Consider the following 12,774-nt stretch of genomic DNA (forward strand, 5'->3'; position numbering starts at 1 on the left):
AAGCTCTAAGAATCAAAACAGTATGGTATTGGCACAAAAACAGACACATCGATCAATGGAAGAGGACAGAAAGCCCAGAAATCAATCCACACTTATATGGTCAATTAATCTACAACAAAAGAGGCAAGAATATGCGAGGGGAAAAAGACGGTCTCTTCGACAAGTGGTGTTGGGAAAACTGGACGTCTACGGGCACAAGAATGAAACTGGACCACTTTCTTACACCATACACAAAAATAAACTCAAATGGATTAAACACCTAAATGTGAGACCTGAAATCATGAAACTCCTTAAAGAAAACATAGGCAGTAGTCTCTCGGACATCAGCCTTAGCAACCTTTTTCTAGATCTGTCTCCTGAGGCAAGGGAAACAGAAGCAGAAGTAAACTCTTGGGGCTACATCAAAATAAAAAGCTTTTGCACAGAAAAGGAAACCACCAACAAAATGACAAGACAACCTACTGAATGGGAGAAGATATTTGCAAATGATATATCCGATAGGGAGTTAATATCCCAAACATATCAAGAACTTCTACAACTCAGTATGAAACCCTCCCCCCAACCCCCGTTAAACACTCTGATTTTAAAATGTTTGGAAACATTTTTTTCCAAAGAAAACATCCAGATGGCCAACAGACACATTGAAAAGATGCTCAAATCACTCATCATCAGAGAGATGCGAATCAAAATAAAATGAGATATCACCTCACACTTGTCAGAATAGCTAGCTAGTATCGACAAGACAAGACTAGCAACAACAGGACAAGGCGTAACAAGTGTTTGTGAGGATATGGAAGAATAAGAACCCTTGTGTGCCGTTGGTGGGGATGCAAACTGGTGCAGCCACTGTGGAAAACACTGCGGGAGTTCCTCAAAAGATTAAAAATAGCACTACTACACCATCCGGTGATTCTATCATTGGGCATTTGCCCAAAGGAAATGAAAACACTAATTTGAAAAGATAACCGCACCCTTATATTTATTGCCTTATTTACAATAGCCAAGATATGGAAATAACCCAAGTATCCATCCACAGATGAACAGACCAAGAAGATGTAATGTATATACACAATGGAATGTTACTCAGCTATAAAACAGCATGAGATCTGGCCATTTGCAACAACATGGACGGGCCGAGAGAATATGGCGCTGAGATAAATCCGACAGAGGAAGACAAATACGATACGATTTCACTCGTATGTGGACTTGAAGAAAGAAAACACATGAACGAGTTAAGGAAAAAAGGACAAACCAACCAACCCCAGACTCTTGAACACAAAGAACAAAATGGTGGTTGCCGGAGGGGAGGTGGGTGAAATCCGATGGGTGAAATCGTTAAAGAGGATAAGAGGACGCTTATCATGATGAGCACTGAGTAACGTGTGGAATTGTTGAATCATGACATTGCACACTTGAAACTAATATAACGTTATGTTTGCTTCAATATATATATATATATATATATATATATATATATATATATACATTTAATTTCATTTCCTTTGTGGCACTGGCCACATTTCAAGTACTCAGTAGCCCCATGCAGCTACCGGCTGCCATTGTGGGCAGTGCTGTGTTGGGTGAAACATTCCTTCCTCGGGAAAACCGTCCCTGCACTGACGCCCACCCCCACCCCCGCCCACCACATAGGTTCAGGTACAAGTTTCGCATAGCATTTATCACAGCTGTGATTCGTTTTGAAATTTGCAACTAGCTGCACAATTCCCCTTTTTAGACTGTAAGCTCTGTGAAGGCAGCGGCCATGTTTTTGCTCACCTCTGTGAACACGTGTTAGGAGCTTAGTAAGTGCTCAGTGAATGTAGGTTGGTTGGATGGATGGATGTTTGGATAAACAAACAAACAAACAAACAGAGGATGTGCACTCTGGGCGTAAGGAAAAGGAGGAGGCACTACTAATGAGAAAGCACAGAAGGCTTCCCGGAGGAAGTGATTTTGTCTTCAAGGGCCCTGCTCTGCCCTTAGGCTTCAATCATGCCATCTACAAGAAAGGGAGGGACTGGCAACACCAGGCTGGGGCTGTAGGGGATGGGTAGCCATGGGCAGGGTGTCATGTGAAGCTGGAAGGCTTGAGGAGAAGTGGGAGATTGGAATCCTTTCGGGGGTGGTCTGAGAAGTGCCAAGGTACCCACAAGGCTCACCCAGGCTGGGCCTCATGCCCACCGGGCGAGGCTGGGTTTCCTGAGTGGAGCCATGCCAGTCTTCTTCCTGATTCCAGCGGCAGCAGGAAGCGGGTCTCAAACAATGTGCAAGCACGTCTTATGGGTGGAGGGCCCCAAGGGAGCTCATCATACGGGCGGAGCCCAGCCTCGGCCTAATGGGCTGAGGAACCCGGGAGACAGAGCCTTCCTAGTTCCTCAGAAAAGGGACGATGGTCCCCCAAATCCACCCCCTAACTGCGAGGACCCATTCCCATTCCCCTTCACCTCATCTTCTTAGACACGGCTTAGGCTCGGCTTCGCCAAGCCACCCGTCACCCTACTGCTCCTCCAAAGATCTGTGTTGCCCCAAGACGGTGAGCCAACTCCTTGAGGGCAGGCACCATTGTCCTCTTGCTTCACATCTGAGTTCTCTGTGCCCGGCACAACACCTGGCCCAGAATACCCTGCAAAAACGCTTGCTAAGTGAATTCATTTCATTATGAATCTGTTCATCCCTTCAACAGCTCTTCGTAGGGCGCCAGTGACGTGCCGGGGGCCAGCAAGTCACCATGCAAGCAAGCAGGGCGCAAGACAGGTCTCCACCCTCCGGCAAGCCGTGTTCTACAGGGGATCCTGAAAATAAAGGAACAAATAGGTACCGTCAGTTCAGGGAGGGTTAACTGGTATGAAGGACCGCACGGGAAAACCTCCTGGGGGAAGAGGCTTGTGGGCTGAGACCTGAATGAAGGGAAGCCAGGGGGCCATCGTGGGGAAGAATGCTCTAGAGAAGGAATCGGCATGCAGGGTGGGCTTGAGCTGGGTGCAGCTGGACCATAGCAAGGTCACCGTGTGGGAGCAGAGGGCAGGGGGCAGACGGTCATGGGAGAAGCCACGGGGCCTGATCTTGTGGGCTGCGGCAAGGAGGGGGATCGCAATCTGTATGCAGTGCGTCGATAGGCTGAGGGCAGAGGTGCCGCAGGACCTGATCTGTAAGTTAAAAACTCACACTCAGGTGGCTCAGGGAGTGGGGCGGGAGGAGGGTCAGAGAGGAAGCGTAGGGGGTGGTAGGAGAGGAAGCAAGAGGCTACTGCAGGGGTGGAGTCTGGAGCTTGGGGAAAAGACAGCAGAGAGGGGAGATAGACATTTGCAAGGTGTTGTCAGCATGTGACGGGTTTCCGTACAGCACGGGGCAGGGGCGACTGGAAACAAACGGAGAGGAGCGGCAGGGGTGGGGGGAGAGGGAAGGATCCCAGGGCTGGGGTTGTGATTCAGCTCTGGAACCAATTTGCAGGATGACCTCGGGCCATCTCTCTGGGCCTCAGATTCTGTAACTGGATGTGGAGGGGTTTGGGCCAGGTGACCTCAAAGGTCCCCCTTGCCTGAACTTTCATGAGCCGGGTTCATTTCCTGCAGTCTGGGGTCCCAGCCCCACCCAGGCCTCCCTCACACAATGTCTGCTGAGCCTGCTTCCCCAGACAAAGGGCAGGGTCGGCATCACGGGTACGAGATCCCTGCAGCTGGGCCGGGCCCACGCTGGGACAGACTCACACTCATTGCTGTGCCCTCACTGGCTTGAAACGCGTCGTTTTCGAACAGTTTTGAACAAGGGGCCCTGCATTTTCAGCCCGCACCGGGCCCTGTTCGGTGTGTGGCCTGAGCCGCCACAGGCCCTTGGCCTCCTCGCTGAGAGGAGGTGAGCTTCCCCAGAGGTTGCAGGCATCCCGCAGCGGGGTGGCGACAGGGAGGAGAGGAGGCCGCTCAGGACCTGCGACCCTGGCTGGGCCCCTCCCTGGGGCCTGAGTCCCTGCCGTCTCCGGCCCCTCTCCACCCCTCCAGACTCTCTGATATCCCCCACAGTGCCAACAGCTTCCCTGTTCCGGGACCAAAGACTTTGACCACTTGGATGGATGGACTCCAGTGACCCCACTCCCGTAAAGCAAAAGAAAATAAAAGCAAGTAACAGGAGACGACAGGTGAAGATCAAGGCCCAAAGAGTGGCTTTGATGATGGACTCGCAGGCTCCGTGCACTTAGGGAGGGGGGCACGTGCGTGGGAGCAGGAGGAAGAAAGTGAAGCCCGGGGAGGAGTGATCGCCTTCATAGAGACCCGCAGCCCCACAGGAGCCAACGGGGAAGTTCCAGGGAGGTGAATTTCACCTTCGGAGAAAGAAGGGCTTTCTAACATTGAAGGCTGCTGTCCAATAGTGAAACCTCTTACCTTCTGAGGGGGGGGACTTCCCTTCACCAGGGGCGCTGGATGCATGTCACGGATGCTGGAGGGAGGTTCTGGCAGAGCCGTGGGACGAGGAAAGGGCTTTTCAAACCATGGGCCACGATGCAAACTTGGGACATGAAATCAGTTGAATGGACCCAAAGCAGTAGTTTGTTTTTTTTTTTTTTTTAATGGAAAAGATAGGAGACGAGGGGCACCTGGGTGGCTCAGCCGGGTAAGCGTCCCACTCTTGGTGTCGGCTCAGATCATGATCTCGCAGTCCGTGGGTTCGAGCCCCGCCTCGGACTCTGTGCTGACAGCTCAGAGCCTGGAGCCTGTTTCGGATTCTGTGTCTCCCTCTCTCTCTGCCCCTACCTGGCTCTCTCTCTCTCTCTCAAAAATAAATAAACATTAAAATTTTTTTTAATCAAATAAAAGAATGGAAAAGATAGGAGACGACGTAAGAGAAGACAAGAGAAAATGTCTGGGTTTATCCCACATAGTTAGGAAAAACGCCGTTTCATGAAACTTTCTATGCGTGTGTATGTGTGTCTAGGCATGTGTGTGTGTGTGTGTGTGTGTGTGTTCACACTGGACAGCGACATAAAGTGCATTACTAATGGTGGATGCTAGTCAGAAAGATCAACAGCCTCAGAAAGTTCTTCTCCAAGAACCTCTCAGCTTTGCGGTCATGTGAGGCAAGGGTCTTCGATTTTATGTGTGGAATTATGAGACTAGAATTCTGAGACTCATTTATTTCTTTTTCATTCATTTACTTCACATTTATTTAACAGCTCTTGTAACCGCGCTGGGTGCCGGAGGCACAGAGATAGATCAGAATCAGTCCCTGCCCTCAAGTCAAGTGAGGGAGACAGACATTTAAGCAGATCATTATATACAGCGTCGTATATAATGACACTGCGCTTCAGTAAGCATTTGGCCAAGGCGTGTGCATATTTCATCCAAACCCATGAGGGGGGTGCTTTTCTCAGCACCTGTTCTGCAGGTGAGAAAAAAAAAATCAAAGCTAAGTTGGTCACACAAAGGATTAATCAAGGACACTCAGCAGAGCCCTGATTTTCCCCCAAGACCACCTGTTGGTACAGGTCAGGGGTATGGGGCTCGAGGAGGAAGGGTCAGATTGGGGCGGCTGGGGTGGTGAGGGAGAGTCCAGGAAAGCATCACAGTAGAAGGGACCCTTGAACTACCTCCCGAAGGAAGTGTGGGAGTCTGATGGCTTGGCAAGGTGGCAAAGGCTTTTCTTCCCTCAAGAGACAGCCAGGAGCCATGCTGAGAATAAGAAAGGGTAGGATTTTAGAGGAAACAGACCCGGTTTGAACTTTAGTTCCAGCTTTTACTAGCTGTGTGACCCTGGGCAAGCCACTTAACCTCTCTGGTTCTCCATTCTTTTCATGGAAGATTATCATGAGAGTAGAGATCCCGTATGTATGTAACACATCTAGCATTAGCACAATAGCAGAAGCTTCATGCTGGTTACAATCCATTGACGCACTTCCCCTGAGTTCAAATCCCAGCTTTGGCACTTACCATCTGGGTGACCTGGGGTAAGTGGCTCACGTCTCTGTGCCTCATCTTTAAAAGGGGAATAATGAGAGTACCTGCCACGTAAGGCTATGAAAATAGAATAAATCACTATATGTGAAGGAAGTGCTTAAAAGAGCGGCAGGTCCAAATCAAGGTGCACGGTAGAGACTGGCCACTGTCAATACTTGCTCAAGCTACGGGCTGTGATAAGAGCTTTATAATTGTATTCATTCATTAGAATAACAAATGACTGTTGAGGGATCGCCGCGGTGCAGGCAAAGTTCCAGGCGCATCAGAGAATCTCACTTAGTTCAGAAGCACAAGCTGGACCCCTGAGTGTGACATTGAGTTCGTCTTGTGGGGGGAGTGGCAGCGGGGACAGGATTTGGGTGGTGAGAGAGGAGGCTGGAGGGATGGGGCGGGCCATACTGAAAAGCATTTTATGTCACATTTACGATCATTTCACGAGCACCCTGTAAGCAGTGGAGAGCCCACGGTGATTTTCAATCTGGGGAATTTTTATTCTTGGAGTTTATGATTCCCCAGTTGCAAAACTCTATGTGCCAATGTCTTTATGATCCCAACATTATAGCCCTATGATTTTGTGACCCTTTAATAATTTCGTACTTGCAGTGGTAGATTGGTATACAAAATGGCCACAACAGGGGCTTCTGGTGTCAAGCCTGACACGTAAAGTGCTGAGAAGCCATTGCTTCTGTCTTAACCATAAGCAAAAACTAGGTGAGCTGAAAAACAATGACTACTCTTGAATCCACCCCAGAACTGAGGTTGCAAGGCACCCTGGGACCCCAGAATCTGAGCAGTCAGGCACATCCAGAAAGATACGGCACCCAAGACTGGCTTCCAACTGCTGAAGGTGATTTGGGCACCAGTGTAAGAGACAGAAGCCCCCAGGGACCCTGGTCATGGGCAGTGGGGGAGACCTCTTACTTTTGCAGCCTTTTCCTCCAGGAACCTCACCAGGCTCCAATGGGGGAGGGTCTGAGAGAGCTCCCCATGTGGCTCTGGCGGGGAGAGGCAAAGAGAGGCCATGGTAAAGTCCTCCCGGGACCTTCCTCCTCAGCTCTGGTGGATAGGACTTTGCCAGAAGGCAGTTCAGAGACTACCACAGCTAAGGCAAAAGGAACTCTGTGCCTCCTCAGTCCTCTCCAGACTTCCTGTTTCACTCAAGGGGGTGGGGGTGGGGGTGGGGGGATACCCTAGACAACAGAGTGAATAGGCTGGGCTGTTTTAGCCAGAGAAGATACCAGAAGCAGGGGGAGGGGAGCGCTACCTCGGGAGGAGGAATAGAAACACTCCCCAAAGGCCATGCTCCTGAGATAAGAGGAACCCACTAAAAGCCTGAAACTTCATTAGAAGGTCAGGGATGCCCCCACCCCCCAGCTTTACCATCACACCTGTAAGGCTCCAGAATCATAATAGTGCATGACGGCTGAAATTACTGCAAACCACAGGGAAGCTCCAGAAATGAAAAAGAAAGAGAGAACAAGGACACAGAGGAACTTGAAACCTATACTTGTGCCTAGAGCTACAAGTATTGAGTGCAGTTCAGCTCCTAGAAAGATTAGCGCCAGCCCTCAGTATTTATCATCCTATACAATGTGTCCAGCTTTCAACCAAAATTTACAAGGCAGGCTTGTGTTAGTTTCCCGAGGCTGCCGTAACGAATTACCACGAACCCAGTGGCTTAAGACAACAGAACTTGGGGCACCTGGGTGGATCAGGCTGACGAGCGCCGCCTCTTGGTTTAGGCTCGGGTCACACGGGATCCCAGGGTCGTGCGATCAAGCCCCGAGTCAGGCTCTGCGCTGAGTGTGCTGCCTGTTTAAGATTCTCTGGCTCTCTCCCTCTGCCCCCCCTCCCCCATTCGTGCCGGATCTCTCTCCCTCATAAGTAAATAAGTAAATAACAAAAACAGAAATGTTATTTCCTTACTGTCCTGGAGGCCAGAAATCCATAATCAGTGTCACCGGGCTAAAATGGCAGCTGGACTGCCACTGTCTGAGGGCTCTAGAGGAGAAGCGCTTCCTTGCATCTGGCGGTGGCCGCCATTCTCTGGCTTACGGTGGAGAGTCTATTTGTCTTCTCCATGGTCCCATCGCCTTCTCCTCTTCTGTGTGATTACACGATGGCTGTGATTGCGTTTACCCTGGACAATCCAGGATGATCTTCCCATCTCCAGATCTGGTTCTTCAGCCTCCCCCAGGGGAAGGAACAAAAGGCAAGGAAAAATACAGACTTCGGAGACAAAACAGACATCAGAAGCAGACTCAGATATCACACTGATGTTGGAATGATCAGACAGGGAATTTAGAATACCTGCGACTATAATGTTAAAGATTCTAACGGAAAAACATTCTCCAGGGTTCCGTAGGTTAGGCCACAGAAAAAGTCTTACTACACTTTAGAAGATTGAAGTTGTATGGAGAACAGATAGTCTCTTGACTGCTGCTGGAACCATATGCAGAAGAAAAAGATCCTTCGTATAGACCTTAGACTTTACATAAAAGTAACTAAAGTGAACTCAGATCACAGACCTAAAGGCAAAACACAAAACAATAAAAGTCTAGAAGAAAACAGGAGAAAATCTGCTTGACTCTGGGTTTGGTGGTGAGTTTTTAGATGCAAAACCAAATATGCAATCCATGAGAGAAAAAAGTTGCTAAGTTGGACACCTGTTAAGGCTTTGCTCTGTAAAATGCACTGTTGTTTTTAAATGTTTTTATTTATTTTGAGAGAGAGGGAGAGAGAGAGAGAGCAGGGGAGGGAAAGAGAGAGAGGGAGACAGAGGATCCGAAGTAGGCTCTGTGCTGAGAGCAGAGAGCCCTATGTGGGGCTCAAACTCATGAACGGCAAGATCATGACCTGAGCCGAAGTTGGATGCTTAACCGACTGAGCCACCCAGGTGCCCTTGTAAAATGCACTGTTAAGAGGACGAAAAGATCCCAGCCACAGGATGGGAGTAAATATTTACAAATCACGTATCAGATAAAAGATCATATCCAGAATATGCACAGAACGTCGAAAACTCACCAGGAGGAAGAAAACAAACAACCCAATTTTAAAATGGGCAAAAGATATGAACAGACACCTCAGCAAAGAAGACACACAGGTGGCAAACAAGCCTACAAAAAGATTCTCAGCCTCATTTATTTTCGGGGAAATGCAAATTAAAATAAAGTGCAAATGTAAACAACGACTACACGCCTATTAAAATGGACAAATCCCTCCCCACCAAGCTGGCAAAAGCAAGTGCAGATGTAGATGCGAAGCAGCGGGAACTCTTACTCATTGCGGCTGGGAGTGAAAAATGGCACAGTTACTTTGGAAGACAGTTTGGCAGTTTCTTACAAAGCTACTTCTCAACTTACCATATGACTCAGAAATTTACCCAGCTGATTAGAAATACTACGCTCACACAAAAGCCCGCACACAAATATTTATAGCAGCCTTACATTCCCGACAAAGCTGGAAGCGGCTAAGATTTCCTTTCATAGGTGAATGGACAACAGTGGTACATCCATACGATAGAATACTATTCAACGATCAAAAGGAAGCCGCTGTTAAGCCGTACAACAGTACGGATGCGTCTTAAATGCGTATTTGCTAAGTGAAAGAAGCCCGCCTCAAAAGCTATACACTGTTTGATTCCATTTATATGATTAACAAAAAGGTGAAACTATAGAGAGCAAAGACAGACCAGTGGCTGCCGCAGATTTGAAGAGAGCGGGATAGGTGATTAGGTGAAGCACCATCCTAGAGCCCTGAAACCATCCTGCCTGGCCCTGTAGCAGTGGGCACGTGACTATCCACTTGTCAGGACTCGGAGACCTTTACGAACAAGAATCGAAGCGAATCGTAATGCAGGCAGATTTGAAGAAAGAGTTTAACTGTATCGTAAACGTATGACATAGTCTCACCGAGTGATGTGAGATATAGGTGTGCCGACCTAAATAACTTTGGGAATATCTGGAGACAACACTGGAGGCCAAAGAACCGTCCGTCCATAAGCACTGTACTCTAGTTGGTAAAGTTATTTCTCATGGGAGCACAGGCTGAGAATTCCGAAACTCCCATGCATGTGTGCTGGAATTGCCCAATTAAATAAATTAGGACGCCAGATGGTGGGAGCAGGTGTCTCGCTGTTGAAGTGGGGGATTCTAGATAAGCAAGAGGAGAGAGATAGGATGAACGCTATGAATGGGGTTGAGTGGGAGGCATTAGCATGAAGTCATGTTTTGCTTAATATAGATGCTAATGAACAGATATAGAAATACAGTTATGTGTATATACGTGTGTGTGTGTGTGTGTGTGTGTTACACACAGTACCCACTGAGAATGGACTCCAGTCACAACAAGCACACCCAGGGTACAGACCTTGATTTAAAAAAATTTTTTTTTAATGTTTATTCATTTTTGAGAGACAGAGTGTGAGCGGGGAGGGGCAGAAAGAGAGAGAGACAGATAGACAGAATCCAGAGCAGAGTCCAGGCTCTGAGCTGTCAGCAGAGAGCCCGATGTGGGGTTCGAGCCCACAAATTGTGAGACCATGACCCGAGCCGAAGTCGGACGCTTCACCGACTGAGCCACCCAGGCGCCCCAAGGTCCTGATTTGCAATACCACTCTCCAGTGAAAGGAAACAGGCTCCGTGGAGAAATGGCTGATTGTAGGGCTGGGGCCGAAAACAAAGGAGATGAACTTGGAGGTAGTTACAGTGCCAGAAAGTAAGCAAGTGCTCAAAAATAAAAATAAAACCAAAAACAAATGATGAGGGTATGTCACAAGGGCACGGGGGCCAGTCATCTTACTAGCCCCAACGGGAAAAATGTGAGCAACAAAACATATAACATAGTGTTAGATGACGCAAAGTAAAGAAGAAATACCCATGAGTCCACGCTGATATGATACATGACATAAACAAGTAACAGTAGAGTTCCGAACACCTTGTGTAGACCCTGCCCCCTCAAGGAAGCGGGGAATAACTCTTCCTCTCTTAAGTGTGGGCTATGCACAGTGACTTCCCTTTACAGGGAACAATATGGAAAGAGGGAGAAAAGAGTCACATCCCAGTGGAGAAACCTTGCAGCCACCACCTTACCTAGCCGGTTCATCGTTAGTGAGAAGTGACACTGGTAACGTGTTCCCTTGATGTAATGTGGTGAGAAAGACACTTCACTTCTGTGGTCTTCTTCCCCCAAATCCAGAGCTCCATCTAATCATGAGAAAAACACCCGGCAAACCCTAACTGAGGGACAGTCGACCCAAAAAACCTGATCCGCACTCCTCCAAAGTGTCAAAGACTCCAACCCAAGGCAAGTCTGACAAATGGTCACAGCCAAGAGAAACCTAAGGAGCTAAGATGATTAAGTGTAATATGGTACTTTGGATGGGATCCTGGAATGGAAACAAGACATTCAGGAAGAACTAATGAAATCTGAATAGAGTACGGAGTTTAGCTAACGGTGATGCATCACTGATTGGTTCTTTAGTGGTGACAAGTGTCCTACGGTGATATAAGATATTAGCAATGGGGGAACCTGGGTACAGGGGTATATAGGAACTCCCTGTATTAGCTTTGCAGCTTTTTTGTAAATCTAACTATTGTAAAATAGAAACATTATTTAATTTTTTTTTTAACGTTTATTTATTTTTGAGACAGAGAGAGACAGAGCATGAACGGGGGAGGGACAGAGAGAGAGGGAGACACAGAATCGGAAGCAGGCTCCAGGCTCTGAGCCGTCAGCCCAGAGCCTGACACGGGGCTCGAACTCACAGAGCGCGAGATCGTGACCCGAGCTGAAGTCGGACGCTTAACCGACTGAGCCACCCAGGCGCCCCTAGAAACATTATTTAAACATATTGTTCAATGACCGCAACAGTTCACGTCCCATGCATCATCCCTTTTGCAATGCGACTTTGCCACCCTTCCCTTGGAAAGCTGGTTTCTATCTCCCCATTGAATCTGGGCTAGCCTGTGACTTGCTTGGGCTGAAAGAATGGGGACAGAATGTGGTACCAGTCATGGAGTTTCAAAGGCCTTGCACTATTGACTGAGACATTGCCCAAGCACCCTTCGTAGCCCAGCCAGGAGCCAACCAAACACCAGATATGTGACTGAGTCCCTTCCTCCTAGACAACGACCTGCAGACCTGCCCTCTGCTCCAGCCACAGAGAGACAAGGCAAAATTAGCTCAGCCCTACCCAGATCAGCAGGGCCACAAGTGACTCATATGAACCATAAGAAAAGCTTTTTATTATACAGCTAATAGCTAACTGATGCATTCGTACTGGAGCACAATGGTGTGTGTACAAGGTTATTTTGTTGCAACAATATGATTATAAAAGATTACAAGCAACCTAAAGGCTCATCCGTGGAAAACTGATCAAATAATTATGAGATCTGTACCACGGAATATTATGCAGCTGTTCAAAAGAATGAGGCCTCTCCGTACGAATCGCCATGGAACAAATCCCATGATACATCTTCTAAGTGAAGCTTCGAGATGCCGAGGAGCATAAGGCAGCTACCCATCCTGTGAAATATTTATATTTGCACAGACTTTCTGCTGGGGGATATACACAAGGCGGGTGACAATCGCCGCCTCTCAGAAGGGCAACTGGCTGCTGGGAACAGCCGTGGAAGGGACACTCCCTTTTCACTCTACGATCTTTTTTGTCTTTTGAGACGTGGAAACGTGTTGTCTATTCAAAAATAAATAAAAGCAGAATGAAAGAAAAAAACCCCAACAACCTCCCGTGCCTTTCCATTTCGGCCTGTTATTCTCCACTCGCAAGATTCCCCAGATCCGCGGGGTTACAAAGGGCAGCGGGGGAGCC

This window comes from Panthera leo, chromosome A3, assembly GCF_018350215.1.
Source record: "Panthera leo isolate Ple1 chromosome A3, P.leo_Ple1_pat1.1, whole genome shotgun sequence".
In the NCBI taxonomy this organism is placed as follows: Eukaryota; Metazoa; Chordata; class Mammalia; order Carnivora; family Felidae; genus Panthera; species Panthera leo.